This window comes from Durio zibethinus, chromosome 10, assembly GCF_047325235.1.
Source record: "Durio zibethinus cultivar Kanyao isolate XHJ-2024 chromosome 10, ASM4732523v1, whole genome shotgun sequence".
Lineage (NCBI taxonomy): Eukaryota > Viridiplantae > Streptophyta > Magnoliopsida > Malvales > Malvaceae > Durio > Durio zibethinus.
Genome location: NC_143171.1, coordinates 15,803,930 through 15,810,512, shown reverse-complemented (window position 1 = coordinate 15,810,512; position 6,583 = coordinate 15,803,930). Strand labels below are relative to the sequence as shown.

The 6,583-nt window shown below is 28.8% G+C and overlaps 1 non-coding gene across 1 annotated transcript; it reads left to right on the top strand.

Moving 5' to 3' along the window:
* Positions 1-368: 368 nt before the first annotated feature.
* On the top strand, positions 369-475 carry LOC149516482 (small nucleolar RNA R71). Its single transcript, XR_016346023.1, has one exon. It is a non-coding gene; the product is annotated as a small nucleolar RNA R71 (small nucleolar RNA).
* Positions 476-6,583: the final 6,108 nt, after the last annotated feature.

Below are 6,583 nucleotides of genomic sequence, written 5' to 3'. Positions count from 1 at the left end.
TAGGTTGTTTCTATTCTAAACTGGTATTATTACTAGAATGAAGTCCATCACATATTTCACAAGAAACAAGAAGGTTTTGAATGGCGTGGACTGGGTTGGTTTGAGATGGGGTCGTTAATGTTTCAATCTTTTTAGTTAAGGCAGTCAGTTATGAATTAATGGAAGTAAAGGCTTCTAACTCATAAATCCAATAGGTTTTTTATGTACCTTTCTTTCCATACCTTATTAATAATTGTTGGCAGCCATCTCCTCTATTAACTCATAGGCCTTCGCAGTAGTCTTACTCATTATGGCTCCTACAATAGCTGAATCCAAGGTAGTTCTCATGGATGGAGTGAGACCATTATAGAATATTTGAATTTGTCACCAATGGAGAATGTGGGCATTTCTTTAATAGCTTTCTGATTCCCTCCTAAACGTCATAGAGATTCTCACCATCCACTTACATAAAAATGGTGATTTCATTCCTTAACTTGGCAGTCCTGGTAGGTGGAAAAAGTTCTGCTAAGAATTTTTGTACCAAATACTCCCAATTTGAAATTGATCTAGATGGTAGTAAAGATAGACAACTTTTTACCTTGTCCATAAGGGAAAAAGGAAGAAGTCTTAGTCTTATTGCATTATCTAAAACATAGTTATACTTAAAAGTATCGCATAATTCCAGAAAATTAAACAAATGAAGGTTAGGATCATCACTTGGTGGACCACTAAATTGTACAGAAGTTAGGACCATTTGTATAATTGAAGGCTTGATCTCAAAGTTGTTGGCTTGTATGGTCGATCTTCGGAGGGATGATTGAAAAGCATCAACATTAAGGATAGCATAATCCCATAAAGTTTGAAACCTTCATTGTTTGCGTTCATCATTGATATAGATGCATGTGGTGTTGTTTGCTTTCTTCTTAAATGCCTTAAAGTTCTTTCAACCTGTTGGTTGAATGAAGCTAAGTCAACATTTTTAGTTCTATTCATATAAATAAGAAAATAACAAAACAAATAAAAGTAAATGTTTAGATTACAAAAGATTAAAGAATCCTTATTAATATTGAATAAAACACCAATATAATCCCTAGCAACGGTGCCAAAAACTTGATTGCCTATTTTTACAATGCCTATAAGTGCACAAATTGTAATCAAGTAATAAAGTGATAATAGTAAAGTATTGTCCCGTAAGGATTATAGAATTAATTTTGTTGGGTGGATTCAATTACCAACGGCAATAAACTAATCTCTTATATCTAAACCAATGAAAAGTGATTTGATTTGCAAAGATAACCATTAAAGAAAGTAAGAAAGATAGATTGTATATGCCAAAGATTAACTCATCTAACTATCACTTAGAAAGTCTTTTGATTATGGCTGTATATTGATCTGAAGAAATAATGATTGAAACTTGAATTAAAGTAGATTTTAAGGTTGGTCGAAACTTGTAGGACATAAAAGAAAGATTTAAAACAAATGTGCACTAAAACCAAAAGCTTGAATAAAATAATAGGGCATTGTCAAATTTTAAAGAATAAAGAAATTATGAATTGAATGCCAAAGAACATAAAAGTAATTGAAACGAAACTTGAAAATAATATTGGAAAATTGAAAAGAATGTAATGGAAGCTTTAAAGAAAATAGATCTTGAAAATAAAAGAATGCTTGTATTAAAAAAAGATTTAAGAAATCAAAAGCTTTTGTAATGGCTAATCTATCACCTTAGCCTAATATAAAGAAACTTTAAAGAAAATCTAAAGAAAATATCTAGAAACCAAAAATAGAAGAGAATAGTGGAATGAGGGATGCTTTAAATAAAAAACTAGCCTTCTTATTTATAATGAAGGGTTCGGCTATAGGGTATAGACAAGATTAAGGTTCAACTCCATCACAACACTAAAGATGGAGGTTATCTTGATCTTAAAGGTTCAACTCTATCAAAACACTAAGGATAGAGGTTATCTTTATTTTCAAAGAGTCATGGCCAAATGGGATATGTCTTTAGTTGATTATCCTACCTCGAGAACTCATCTTAGGCATTGGATCATGGAGTGCTTCATCTTGATCATACTTCATGGTGTATTTGGCTAGACTTGGAATTCAAGACTAGATATTTGATTTTAATTCATTTGTCTTAATAATTATCTTGTAATTTCCTTTTGAAACAAAGTCAAAATTGTACAAAACTTGGTCAAAATGGATAGAACCTGGGTCAATTCTCAAAATTCACAACCTAATTAAAATCAATGTGGTTCAAAAGTTAAAATTGATAATTTTTAAAGAACTAAAATTTTTATTGAACTTAGGGAATTACAAAAGTACTAAAATACCTTTTAGGGGTATTTTCATAATTTGACCTCCCATCCTTGGATTTTCATGAAAACTTTCAGATCTTAATTTCGTAATATTTCATGATTTTTGGTGCATTTGAAATCATAGCAGTACCTCAAAAGTTGCAAACTTATCAAAATACCTTTTAAGAGTATTTCCATAATTTGACCATCCCAAGCTCAAATTTTTCTGAAACTTAGTAAGAGATGTGAAATTACCAAAACATCCCTTACGAGTATTTTGTAATTTGACCTTCTCAAGCTTAGATTTTTATGTAACTTTTTAAGTCTTAATTTCATAATGTTTCATGTTTTTTGGTGCATTTGAAATCATAGCAGTACATTGAGAGATGTGAAATCACCAAAATACCCCTTAAGGTATTTTTGTAATTTGACCTTTCTAAGCTTGAATTTTTATGAAACTTTTTAGCTCTTACTTTCAAAATATTTTATGATTTTTTGTGTATTTGAAATCATAGCAGTAACCTAAAATATGTTAAATTACCAAATACCCCTTAGGGGTATTTTCATAATTTAACCTTTCTCAGCTTGAATTTTCATGAAACTTTTCAGATCTCAAGTTTATAATATTTCTTGATTTTTGGTGCTTTAAAATCCCAAAAATGAGCATGGTAACATTGATTTCTAAGAAAATGGCTTAAATACCAAAAACTTTGTACTAAGGGTAAAATGGTCTTTTCATTTAGTTTAGGGGCTATAAAAATCCAACCTTTGTAATGAATAATGTAGACCATTAGATCTCTTGTTGAATCTTGATCCAATGACTAAAGATTGTTCCTTGAGAAAAAAAGGGAGAAACTTTGGCCCTTGGATGAGATTTGATCTAATGGCTATAATTCAATCTTGGATAGATATTTTGTCTTCATCTTCTTCAATAGGGTAGGTTTTTCTACAATTTTGGAGAAGGGAGGGCAACTAGGTGAAAAGAGAAAAAAAGGAAAAATTAAGGAAAAAAAAGAAAGTTATGAAAGCTTGGAGTATGTAGAATTCTTCTTTTTTTTTTTCTTCTTTTTTCCATTCCATAACATTTGTCACATCCTCCATATCTTTTTTTTTATATTTCTTTTTTTAAGAAAATGGTAATTATTCATTGATTTTTTTAAGCTTAGATCAATTTACATCCAGCAAGTTAATAGTTTGAATTGAAATAAGAAACCAAGCAACAAAGAATTTCCAATCCACCATTTTGGCCTTTGGAGGTTCAGCCAAATAACTTTACCATGGTTGAACCTCCTTTGGTCTTTTATTGATGTTTTCCTTGCTTTTAAAGGTTATTTGTGATGATTAAGTGGTAAGTTTATTTGTTGTTTACATAAATTTTAGCTAGAATGTGATATGAGGATGTCATTTGACTTTAAATGTTGACTCCATGTTTTCTTCTCTTCTTAGTTCGTCATATGCTTGTTGAAACTCCTCATATATTATAGATGCCTTCATATGATGGAAATTATGATATTCAATGGATATTTGAGTGAAATGAAATGTTGATTGCTTAAGGAAATGCCATCGAATAGTCAGCCAAGGTAGTTTCCTTGCTTGGTCGAAACTTGCTCATCCATTTGTGGCCAAATGTTGGCTGATCTTATGTATTTGATTTTTGTGTTTGTCATGTCTACTAAATTTTCAATGAGTTGGATTAATTTTTCAATGGAAAAATGATAGTTGAATGAATTGTTTGGTTGATTTATAAAAAACAAAATTGTGGAACATTCAAACCAATTTCAAAAGTTTGTTATGTTTGATCCATTTTTTCTCTTGAATTTTCATACGAAACTTATTTGTAATTTAGTTCTGTAAATACATAGGGTTGTAATTAGTTTTTTTTTTTTTCATGCTTTTATTATGTATCAGTAATGGAATTTATATAATTTGTTCTTGTCATTGCATAATTTTATAAAACTCCAAATCCATTTTAAATTTTTAAAGATTTGCATGAAAACCTTTTATAAAATAATCCATTCCTGAATGCCACCTAAGTTTTAGGGTATTTAGAAAATTTTATTTCATTAAGACTTTTCATACATTTTCACAACTCAAAATAAATTTGTTTTGTTAAAAGCCTAATTATAAAAATACAAAATAATAAAAATAATAGGACAAGATTTTAAATATAAAAATTCACACCCAAATTCTACTTAGATGCTGGAAAGTCCAGGTGGTTTCTTTATATTTGAAAGCTTGATTCTTAAATTCATATTTGATTATCATTCACATATATTTTGTCTTTGTATTAATTTCCTAATTTATGATGCACATATATATTTGCTCTAATTATGGATGTTTATTATTAAGTATATTTTTTTTTTTTTTACTACATGAAAAGTTTTTTTTTTAAGTTTCTAGTTTTGAACAAATAAAATTAAAATAGTGTTTTGTTAAATATAATTGTTAGCACTTTGCCTAGATGTTGAAGAGTCATCCATGATTATCATTTACCAAAAGTATTATCTTATTATTTTAAAAGGAATGTTACGATAAATTTTAAATGAAAAGACTACTTTGAATTCTGCCTTTATATCAAAGACTTTGAAGGTATTTCTTTAATTTGTAGATTTTCATAATATTCTTAAATAAAGGATTTTTTAAAACTAATTTATTTCTTACAAACAAAGAAAATTATAATTAAATTTCATATAAAAAATCACTTTTATCCAGAATTACAAATAGCCAATAATTAATTGGTACCAATCAACTCCCGAACCCAATCTATTTTCGTAGAATAAAATTATCTTTTAAATAAAGCTTTAAACCTGCTTTTATTGTTTTATTAAAAGATAAAATTTTTAGGTGGCCAATTACACCCTAAAAAAAGATTGGTGATGACTCCTCATGTTTTTCATGTTTTTAAAATTTTTATGTGTAATTATCAAGTCTCTGAACTGATACGTTATGATAGCTTGGCGACTGCACTGGGGGCTTCTGAGAGTCAAACAAAAGTTTTAATTAAGCACTATTAAAAATTTTAGATTCAATTCGTTTTAATTGATATTTAATTCAATTCCTTTTGTAAACATCGAATTTTGTCTGGAACATTTTAGCATGGTTCAACAAAGCCCATAAAGGGGCCCCTTAAAGAGCTCATAAAATGTATCATTATTTAGGCTTAATAAAAAAAATGAGAACCATATGGTTACTGTCAAACTCTTTTGCATAGGATTTATATAAATTATACCTTTTCATGTGGATGCATGAGAAATAAAGAACAAATGAAATGAGTAAACCCCAAAGTCAATTATGGTCAAAATTGAACAAAACTTGGTCCAAATGAATAGAATTGAGCTCAATCCTCAAACTTCACAACCTAATTGGAATCAATGTGGTTTAAAATTAAATTTGGTTATTTTTTTAAACATAAAATTTTTATTGCATTGGGGAAGCATAAAATTACTAAAATGCCCTTTAATGAATATTTTTGTAATTTAGCCCTCCTGAGCTCAATTTTTCATGAAACTTTATAGATCTTAATTTTATAATATTTTTTTTATTTTTGGTGCATTTAAAATCACAGTCAAACTTCGAAAAGTGTGAAATTACCAAAATATTCCTATAAGGGTATTTTCATAATTTGGCCTCCCAAGCTCAAACTTTTATGAAACATTTCAAATCTTAATTTTGAAATATTTTGGGATTTTTGGTGCATTTGAAATCATAGCTGTACCCCGAGAAATTTGAAATTATCAAAATACCCTTATAAGGGTATATTCATAATTTGGTTTTTTCGAGCTCGAATTTTCATGAAATTTTTTAGATTTTAATTTAATAATATTTCATGATTATTTGTGTATTTGAAATCATAGCAGTACCCTAGGAGATGTGAAGTTACTAAAATAACCTTATAAGGGTATTTTCGTAATTTGACCTTCCTAAGCTCGAATTTTAATGAAACTTTTCAAATCTCAATTTTATAATATTTCATGATTTTTGTGTTTTAAAATCCCAAAAATGAGTATGCGAACATTAATTTCTAAGAAAATGGCCTAAAAGCCAAAAACTTTACACTATGGGTAAAATGATCTTTTCATAGGTTTGGAGGATATAAAGATCCAACCTTTGCAGTGAATAATGTGGACCATTGGATCTTATATTGATTTTGATCCAATGGCCAAAGGTGGTTCCTTCAAAAGAAAAAAAAAGAAACTTTGACCCTTTGATGAGGTTTCATCCAAGGGTCTATATTCACGAAAATGAGATTTGTTTTTTGGAAGGGCTGACTCTTGAAAAGTTGAAGGGGGTCTGTCAAAGGCAAAAGA